At 43.9% G+C, this 10,531-nt stretch overlaps 1 protein-coding gene across 1 annotated transcript in view; it reads left to right on the top strand.

Annotated features, from left to right (window-relative positions):
• The first annotated feature begins 328 nt into the window (after positions 1-328).
• Positions 329-10,531, top strand: part of cacna2d2a (calcium channel, voltage-dependent, alpha 2/delta subunit 2a) — a 202,871-nt gene continuing 192,668 nt past the window's right edge. Inside the window, exon 1 of the mRNA XM_061783406.1 lies at positions 329-569. The gene's annotated coding sequence lies outside the window, so the exon portion shown is untranslated. The remainder of the gene's footprint in view (positions 570-10,531) is intronic.

Below are 10,531 nucleotides of genomic sequence, written 5' to 3'. Positions count from 1 at the left end.
CGCTCTCTTTCTTGTTTTGCAGCCAGTACTTGCTCGATCTTTCTCTGCATCTCTCTCTCACTCGCTCCAGCCCTTTCTGTAGTTTTCCCTCCCTCTGTTTTGAGATCACTCTCTTTCTAGCTTTGTGCCTCCTTTGTTCCCTTTCACGCTCGAGTTTACGCTTTCTACCCCTCTCTAGCTTTGTCTCTGTCTCTAGCTCTTTCTCGCTTTCTCTCAGTAGCGCTCTCTTTCGAGATCACCTTCTCTCTCTCTCTCTCTCTCTCTCTCTCGAGCTCTGCTTCTTTTGTTCCCTTTGACTCTCTGCTTCACTCCTTCCAGCTCTCTTTCTTATGCTTTCTCTCTCTCTCTCTCTCTCTCATTTCAACATGTTGCTAACTTTGCTAAACATGTTTTTCTTCACGCTTCCCTGCCTGACACTTTGAACACCACTGCCAGAGGATAACAATCTCTGACGGTTTGAAGGGGATCTGCGATTGATGCCATGTTTTGACCTCTGAGCCATATATTGTGGACAAATCAAAAGGGTGCTTGCTGCGATGTCTAGGAGGACATAAACGGACACCAATCGGGTGAGCGGGTGAGTTGAAATGTGCACTAACACAATCGATCGACAAGTTGCGTAGATGCAGCCTTGAGTGGTTGTCAGCGTTTGTCTGTTCTCACTCGGCTTCTAGATGAAACACGTTGCAGCCTGACTTACGAGGGCGGCAGCCACCAAGAGAGAAATAATCAACAAAGGCAAAAAAAAAAAAAAAGCTATGTATAACTCAAGAAGAAAGTGATGAGAAAACCTTATTTTTAGTGATACGCTAAAAATAAGTATCATGTGGCCTAGTTGTAAATTGGATAAGGTTGAGGATCGGAGACGTTTTGGCCACGTTTTGTTGTCATTGGCTCTTTCAAAGACAGATGGTGTCAGGCCTTTGTTCAAGGCCTTGTTGACACTTGGATATGTACAACACGTCCGTCCGTCCCTCTGAGCTGGCATGAAGATCATGCAAAGAGCAGATGAAGCAACAGAAGAGTTTCAAATGGTCTCTGCGAAAAGGTCGACAGGGATCGTTCTTCGTCGTGTCCTCGCAACGCTAAAACCAAACTCAGTCTTGAAATCCTCATTTGAAAGCTTTCACCAGGTTTGAAAGCCTGATTTGAAATTTGAATTTGAAAGCTTAACCCAGGCGTAAAAGCCTCATTTAAACCCCCTAACCTAAATCCTTCTTTCAAACCCTACGTTGAAAATATTTAAAGATACAAATCATAAATGCAGGCCTGAAACCCTCATTTGAAACCTTAATCCTGGATTCAAATTATAATTTGAAACTCTAGCCCATTGCTAGAAACCCTAACCCAGGGTTGAAACCCTGGTTTGACACCCTAACCCTGTTGAGATCATAAAATAAGATTTCATTCATTTCTGTATGTCCATCCATCCATCCATCCATCCATCCATTTTCTACCGCTTAACCGAGGTCGGGTCGCGGGGGCAGTAGCTTTAGCAGGGACGCCCAGTCTTCCCTCTCCCCAGCCACTTCATCCAGCTCTTCCGGGGGGATCCCGAGGCGTTCCCAGGCCACCCGAAGGATGTTGTCTCTCCAGCGTGTCCCGGGTCGTCCCCGGGGTCTCCTCCCGGTGGGACGTGCCCTGAACACCTCACCATTTCTGTATGTGATTGTTCTTAACCTTTTTTGAATATACAAACATGGTGCCATCCATCCCTTCTCAACACAGTTCATTCTGTTCCGGGTCAGGGTCACCACTACACCATCAGTGACTAAAATGGTGCCACAAACGTAAATGAAATCAAATCTAATCTACAGAATATATGTGAGCCTTCATTTTGAAACTCACTTGACATTATTACTTTGCATTTGCCGGGTTTCATGAATGTATGGAGTAACGGGGCTTGTTGCAGCTCTCGTGCAGCAAGAGGGGATCAAATAAAAAGCAGGCGGGGCTCCAGATGTGGCTGCGGATGTCATGGAGGGCTGGAACAGAGCAGATGGTCCACTCCAGCTCAGATTAGATGCTGTGGGAGGGGGTAGTGGGAGTGGGGTTTAATAGGGTAGTCCACATCTGCTTGCGTTATCCAAGGAAGTGGCCAAGGAGCCGTAACATGTCTGACAACAACAAAAAGAATACAAATAATAATAATAATAATGACTAGTAGAACTAATAGCCTCAGTGCACTGGCTCTCTTACCTTTGAAGAACAAAAGGATCTCGCTTTTCTCGTGGTTGGACTTTGGCCCAAGCAGTTTCACACAGGACGACACTGACATCAGGTGGCCGGTCAAAGAACTCTTCTGGTTCAAGCTCTTCACACACACGTTCGAACGTCTTGTGTGTCTTTTAATTTGGACATAATTTCGTCATTAAAAAAAACAAAAACCGTCTTGTTATTTTATTGGGCTAGTATTTTGAGTTTTTTTTTTTTTTTTTTTTTTACAGTGATATATTTTAATCTCTATTGGTTCATGTACTGCTTTTTGTTTGTTTGTTTGTTGATACAGTAAGGCCTGTTTCACACTTACACTGCTACACAAGGTGAGCAGGCTGAAGACAAGCGCAAGCGGTCATGAAAAGTATACCTCAGTAACTTTTTAAATGAGGATATTTGGGATGAGCGAGTTGAGCTTTATTATTTGCTGCAGTGTTCGTCGTTTGGGGCAGAAAATTGATGAAAAGATTGACCTGCAGACTTTGGGAGTGAAGAAGTTCATAAAACCGCTGGAATGGAGAGTGCGGGTGGTGGTATGTATGGTGAGCACAGAGGGAACATTGGGTGGGGTCTTGCCAATGAGTGTTTTATAGTCCGTTAAAGTAGCTATTGCAATGGCAGAAATGAAAAAAAAAATCTCATATATAAAATTCTAAATCGTGAAAAATTAAGCATACATACATAGAGTTTAAAACTATATCTTCACAATCCAGTACTACATAGTTCTCCGTCTTTGCACATTTTCAGTGTAACAGTATAGTGTATACAGAAACTAATCTCCTAATTCACTTTGCAAATTCTTTAAAATTAGTTTTGCATTCTCGAAAAAGAATGGGAAGAAATCTAGACAAAATGATGTTGGCTGTTCTGTAGTCAGATTATTACTTACTGTTTTTTTCAATTTCACCAGTATATATATATATATATATATATATATATATCTCGTTTTTTTTACATTCCGTTTAAACATCACGTGATCGTGACGTCATCCGGGCACGTACCGTTATCTGCAAAAGACTTCATTGTGTAGAATTGTTGTTTACCGGCAGATGGTGCTGTAGTACAGCCAAAGGAAAGCCATCAAAGTTCAAGGCCGAATATTCTGCTCTCCAGTCAACACGATCTGGTCTCTGGTCGTCATGGCGACGAAAGACAGGCCTGTACAACATCCCAAATTATTTTGAATCTGATATTTTTTTTTTTTTGTAAAGTACAAAAGTACACACTTATCAATTTACTTAAGTCAGTGAGTGGCTTCAGTACTTTTACTTTTACCACAGTTGTTTCTTCCTCAAGTATCAGTACTTTTACTGAAATACTGAATACCAGGACTTTTGACATCTCTTTAGCAAGTTAAACAAAAATGTTCTGGTTGTTATTACGGCAGTAAACAGTACACCATCCAGAATCTTATTTTGTTCCCGGTCAATTTATTACTTCAACCACTTTCAATTATAATATACATTTGCCATCACATGGTTATCAAAAGCAGTTCCAAACTTTTCATTAATATTTGTTTGCACTATAGCATGATGATGATGATGATGATGATGATGATTTTAACGGTGTAGAAGTGTTGTTGAGCATTAGGGGGCGCTGTGTTGCAGCGGATTGAAGGAAAGACGTGAACGACAAGGTCAGCGGCTCACTAAATAATAAATAATGTAGATCAGATGCTTGATTCGAAGATGTTTTTTTTTTTTTTGGGGGGGGGGGGGCTTCTAAACAGAAAAAAAACATATATATATAAAAAAGGAATAAATATTAACAAATGAAATGAAGCCGGAGCTTTATTGGAGACTCAAATTATCCACAGGTGGATGGATGGGTACGTGACTCATGCAAAGATACACAGGAAGCGTTAGTTGTGTTTCCCGCATACTTTAGCATGAGGTCATCTGTGCTCGCGTCTCTCCTTCACGGTCGTGGTGTGTGGCTGCGGCGATGGTCGCACCGGCAGCGGCTGTGATGATAAGTGTTTTGGTCACGCTCCGTGTCTGCGTCCTTCACAGGAGACGAGCCCATCTCGTCTCTCGCGCGATTCGCAAACGTTTATACGTGTCGCCGCAGAGTGGCCTTTAAAAGGGACTGCATGGAGTCACTTAAGATGGCAGTTTAGCTTTGCCACTGAAGACTGGCGTGATGATGTCATTATGCATACAAATCTATAATATAAAGACATACACTTTTAGATACTTATTCTTAACACATTCACTGCCATTGACGGCTTTCGAAGTCAAATATCCATGTAAACTGGAAAGGCTGGCAGTGAATGAGTTAAAGGCATCATATAATAGCTGGATCGCTGTAGTGCCTGCCCACCCATCAAGTGTGAACTTAAACAACCACGTATGTGTTTTGTGAGCCACCACTTTCTGAAAATGTATGCGAGCAAGCCGTTCTGCACCTAATTTACATAACAACTTCCCTCCAATGCGCCACATACACGCAGTGTAGTTTACGAAGTGCTGCATGCACCAGTGAAAATGCCAAGTATAGAAGCCCTTGCTTGTCTGTTCACTCAGATAGCTCCGCCCCCGGTCCTCATGGTAACGAAATCTGTACTTTCAATTGGCCGGCGTGAGACCGGGCCGTCCTCTCAAATGGCCTAATTTCAGCAAGACAAGAAGTAGGGGATAAAGTGTCCTCTAATTCTTGATCCTTGGAGTATTTTGACAAAGGTTATGAAGACTGTTTTAAATTCTGGGGGGGAAAAAAAGCATAATATGTCTCTCATGAGGCTCCCGTATCGGTTGTGAGCGTCCCAATGAAAACGTAAAACAGATTTGAATGTACCTAATGATATGTCTTGTGAGCGCATTTTCTCCCCAAAGGCAAAAGTAGAACTTGGCTTATCACGTCTTTGTTTTTCTTCTCGCCATATCTCGCTATCAAAGCCATGAAATTGAAGAAAGGTGCTCCAAAATGGTCTGCGCTTCATCTAAAACCACACACACACGCACGCACACACACACACACACTTGCAAGAGCCCATCAGAGGTTTTCGAGAATAGCATTAGGAGCAAAAGGTAGCCTTGCACTGACACATTGGCTCCTGCCAAACACCCCGAAGAGCAGCCGCCAGCCACTCAGGCGGAAAATTACAGCCGCCAATCAATCGTGCAGTGCAAGGGGTGGGCAACCTAAGGCCAGTGGGCCGTACGCGAGCAGCCGCGGCAATTGATGTGGGCTGCCATTCGAAAAAACAAATAAAACAATACAAAAAATAAATAAATAATGTGTTTGTTCAGTGCGTCACGCACCCATCCAATCGTTTCTAGAGCTTGTCCTCGTCAGGGTAAAGTGTGAGCTGGAGCTGGTCGCGGCTGACCTTTGACAAGAGAAGCAGGGTACACCCTTGAATGGTCGCAGGTGTTTTCAAAATTGTCGCCTGATAGGAAAAAGTTACCCCACCCCTGCTTTAATAGAAAAGTGCTTCTTATACCTGCAGCCAATCAGAGGTCCTTGTTCTCATCTCGACGGCATTCGACACTGAGAAAAATGCAGCTCAATACATAAATAATTAGGAGAATAAGTTTTGTCATTATTTCCTGAGCCAGCATATCATCCATTTGTACATTTTGTCATTATTTCACGGGATTTGATCTGAGTTCATTTGAATAAACTTTTTTTTTTTCCCCTCCGTATTAGTCGGGGTAAAGAAGTGGATCTCGGAAAGGGGAGGGGAAAAAAAGACGTGCCTTTGTTATTTGGAAAGTGGCACAAAGGCGAGTCAAACTGGTCAACTCAGCAGTGACGCTGCTGATTGGATAAAGAGCCCCTTGTAAGGCCGAACAGCAACAAAGTACCAAAATGAGGTGAAAAATATTACAAACTCGAGATTGCCTTTAGGTAGTCATTTTGAGTCTGACATTATAGGAGCAGAGCTCAAAAGTGTGGAGCGAGTGTAAAGACCATAAAAGCGTTTTCACTCATGGAGGCAGCACTTCGTCGACAATTCACCAAGCAATCAAGTCTGTGCCGCTTATCAGAAGCTGACGCTCTTAGCCAACGTTAATCTGTGCATCCAACAAAACTCAATGCAGCTCTGCTTACCGTGTTGCTTTGACATGATGTCATTAATTTTCAGTTTTCTTCAGAAACTTTTCTGTTTTTTTATCCCTTGTTTACCTACCAGGGGTCGAACAGCTCAAGAAATTGTGATGCTCGGTGTCGTTGTAACGCATATTTTGAGTGACAAACCCCCTCCCCCCCCAAATGTTATATGTTAAATGTTACAATATCAATTCCTCTAATTTAGAATGACATTTGAAAAATAAATGAACTAAAAATAAAAACAAACTATGAATTAAAGATTCATGATTTTCCAATGTTACAGAGAGCCACAGCAGAAGGATGAAAGGGCCACATGTGGCTCTGGAGCCACTGGTTGCAAACCCCTGACCTATTCCAATCATGGGCGTTGGCTTAGCGATCTAAATAAAACTGCCCCTCGACTGTATGTGCAATACTTTCATTTAGAATGTGATTTGGAGTTAGCCGCGCTTCTTTTCCATAATAAGCTTTTTATTGTAAAAAAAAAAAAAGCAAAAACAAACACAAGCTCCTAATGGAAATCAGCGGTCAGGAATCAGGCATCGCTGCCTCCCAATACAAATGTCACGGCGAGTCGTAACCTTTAGCGGAGCACGTTATCTGCTGTGATAGCGCGCCGGCACGGCAAGACGCAACGTGCGACGCGATTGAATTTGAAAGGTCCCCGTCCGAGCGGTAGCCATCGGCTCTTTTGCCTCGGCGCCGGCACGAGACGACGCTGCCGCAAAGTTAAGAATCTGCTCCGCCCGCCTCTATCGCACATCTCCTTGGCCTCAATTCATCGGGCGTGCTGGAGCTCACACCCGAGGTGACCGTGGGTAGATCTGAAGGCTTGCGATACGGGACGGGATGAGTTTCTAATTAGAAAGACGGGGAGATCTCCAGTCTGCCTGGATCAGACTACAGGACAAAATTGGTCTTTCGCACGATTGCAGATCGTCAGACCGCTGCCATAAAATCTTGTCGTATCTCGGGTAAACAGTGGCAACACTACACAACATGTATTCCCGTCTTTAACTTGTCAAAAATCAAACACTGTCGAAGAGGCGGAACCAGAAATCGTGTCACTGGACACACCTGTTACCGTGGCGACAACAACAACAACAGATCGCGCCAATGTATTGTGTTGGGAGAAAAAGAACAAAATGAGGAGAAACGTGTGGTGGTCGTCACCGGCGCTCGGGAGAGCTTGAGCTATGTTCACATGCTTTTAATACAAAATGGCTCGCAAGGAGGCAACAAAACGTTTTGTCGCCTCGGAAGCTTGTGCTAGCACTAACGGTTTTACGTAGACATGCCGGCGTTCTGTCGAATTGTGCTCTAAAGTTTCGTTAAACATTGGTTTGTGCACGTGAATAAATGTTGACAACGGCGACCAACGCGATGCGCCGGTCACAATGCGCAATCCTATTGGTCGACGACAAGGTGCGGTGTCGGAGAGTTGTCATTGATATGTCACCCTACACGGAAGGTATCCGAAAAAATCAAACATGCTCAAGTTTTTATTTTGGTGTCGTAGGGCCAAATCGTTGGTCGTGGATTATGTCACGCTACAAGAAGCTTTGTCGTTCCCGACAAAATATGTCGGGCCCAATCAGGGAAATCGGCCGCGACAGCTAATCGGCTCAATATCGGAGCTTAAATCCTGTAGTCTGATCCGGGCATAACTTTTTTTTGTAACACTACAGAAGAGATCACAGATGATATGAGCGGGTTCAAGCAGTCTCAGTTTAGTCCACAGTGACTTAACCGACCGATTCCTTGGACATGCTGTCATGATTGACATCAATAACTGTTATGAAGTGGGAGATGTTTTAGGATGTTCAACTGATTTCGGATCATTTTACATCGCTGAATCCGAAAATGAGATCCGTTTCTTTTGTTCAGGTCAGGCGAAAATGCCAGTCCATGTATCCAAAAATGTTTAAAAAAAAACATGTGGCCATAGTTCAAATGGTTGACCTGATTGAGCAAAACCAATCACCAATTATTTTCCACCAATCACCATCATGCGCAGTGCGTAACGACGATCTCAGCACTTCTTTTGTGCCACCGCAGATGACGTTGCGATACGAGCTCGCTATTTGAGACGTGCAGACACGTTTGCAAAAAAACGCTGACTCGGGGGTCTGTCAGCGCAGGTTAGGAGCCGCCGACGTGACAACGGCGACTCCTCGCTCGGGCCGCGCTCGTCGCAGCACGTCCTTGACAGCTGCGAGGACGTCCGCCTTACATAAACAACGTGCCCCTGTTGGGAAGCCGCGGCCTCCGTTTTGATTTCTCGTGGCACGCAAACAAAATAATAACGTGTGGACAGAAGTTTCAGCATTTATTCCATATCCTTGATATCCAGCTTAAGATTTATGTATTACAGCGGGACTTCGGTTTTACGAATGACCCGGTTTACAAGCGATTCGGTTGATGAATAATTTTCAAAAATGAAAAATGACCTCAGTTCACGGTAACGGAAGGCTCAGAACTTTTTCTCATGCCGCAAAAATGACATTGGCTCCGTGCTTCGGGTATCTTTGAAAATGGCCACCGCTTCCCACAATGCAGTGCAAAACCTGCACCGCATTGTGCAGCTGGAACGGATTAATTGCATCAGTGGGAAACATTAGCCGGTTTGGGTTCGAGAATAGGGTCATGGGGCAACCCGATGTTCCACTGTATTCTGCACTTTCTTCTCACTCGCAAGGCAATTCAGCGCGCTGGCTGAACTGCTGTCTTACCGGTAAAGTTTTTTTTTCCCCCAAACTACCCACCGCGTTCCTCTACTCTACGACAACTAAATGCTACCGGTGAGGCCAAACTGCACTACTCGTATTACTGCCGAAACGCTTCGATGTTAACGACTACAATTTTACAATGTGACTAGTAGTACTAGTACCACACGCTTGTTAAATAGCGCGCAGTTGTTGTTTTTTCCTACTAGAATGCCAAAGTTGTCCTACTAGTGAGGACAGAGTGTATTTGAACGTTTATTTAATCTTCTTGATATCAGCCTTAAGGTTTTACTAGGAGGCGAAAAGTGGCACTACAAGTGTAAAAAAAAAAAGTTAATAGTAACACTGTCGTTCTACTAGTACACCCTAGTTGTTCTAATACAGGCAGTGTGTTGAATTGTCCTACAAAGTGAGGACAAAGAGCATACTTGACCATGGACCTTAAGCTTGGTAGCAAGGATATCAAATAAATGCAAAAATGTCTTCTCTTGGTGGTGTTTTTGTTGTCAGCAGCAGGGGGCAGTAGCGATTAGTGCTTTGCCAAGCTGCTCTTTTATTGAATTGTTTTCCTTTCGCCAGTGTTTCTGGGCGAAGTCACGAGTGATGATTGCGGGGGGGGGATAGACAACATTAAACTGCCATGACTTATATGCTGTATTGGATATGATAAGCAAGTCGAAAATGTAAGCGAGCCCGCGGACTAATTTTCACTGCAAGTATTCCTTTTATTGATCTAATGTAGCACACCGAAGAGATGGGCGTTGGGCTATTAGCTCCTTAAAATAAGTGCCCAATTCAAACCTGCTCATTTGAGACACTTTTAACCTTTTGATTCATGACATGAAAGTGGAGGGTTAGCACACTGTGTTGGCTCGACTTCAAGCTTTCAGCACATCAGCGAAGCGGCGCCGGTTTCTCCCAGCATGCCGTCGGGCGTCACCAAATGTCGCCCGGCCGCTGTGGAAACGTTGCTGTTTCTGCGCCTGTTTCCGAGATGACTGACATTTAAATGGGCGGCGCTCGTGATTGAGTGTGCGCCGTCGACTTGGACTCGGGTTGCGCTTGAAAAACCTTTTACTTATATTGTTCCCCTTTGGAGCTGATGAATAGAGAAGTAAACCTAGCACCATTTCATGCCGTGTACATTGACTGACAAGTAGATTGACCTTTGGCCTACGCCTGAATGATCAAATTGTTTCGTATGTAATAATTGACGTGTAGCTTAAACAACAACAGGTGAGTGTAATGATGTAATGACTTGCATGTAGACCGACCAATCAAGCATGATGTGGGAGAGAGACTCTGACCAATCACTGCTGGGAAATTCTGACCACTCGCTGTTCGGCAGAGGTGGGGGACTCGAGTCACATGACTTGACTCGAGTCGGACTCGAGTCGCCAATTTTAAGACTTAGGACTTTCTTGGCCAAAACTTAGGAAAGACTCGACTTGTCTTTCCTGTTCAAAGTTAAAAATCTCTTTCTTTCTCCACGACCAAAACACCTAAGTCAAATGTTTAATCATATACACACA

Source organism: Phyllopteryx taeniolatus, chromosome 9 (assembly GCF_024500385.1).
Source record: "Phyllopteryx taeniolatus isolate TA_2022b chromosome 9, UOR_Ptae_1.2, whole genome shotgun sequence".
In the NCBI taxonomy this organism is placed as follows: domain Eukaryota; kingdom Metazoa; phylum Chordata; class Actinopteri; order Syngnathiformes; family Syngnathidae; genus Phyllopteryx; species Phyllopteryx taeniolatus.
Note: the sequence above shows the minus strand (reverse complement) of the source record. Positions and strands in the feature narration are given on the sequence as shown.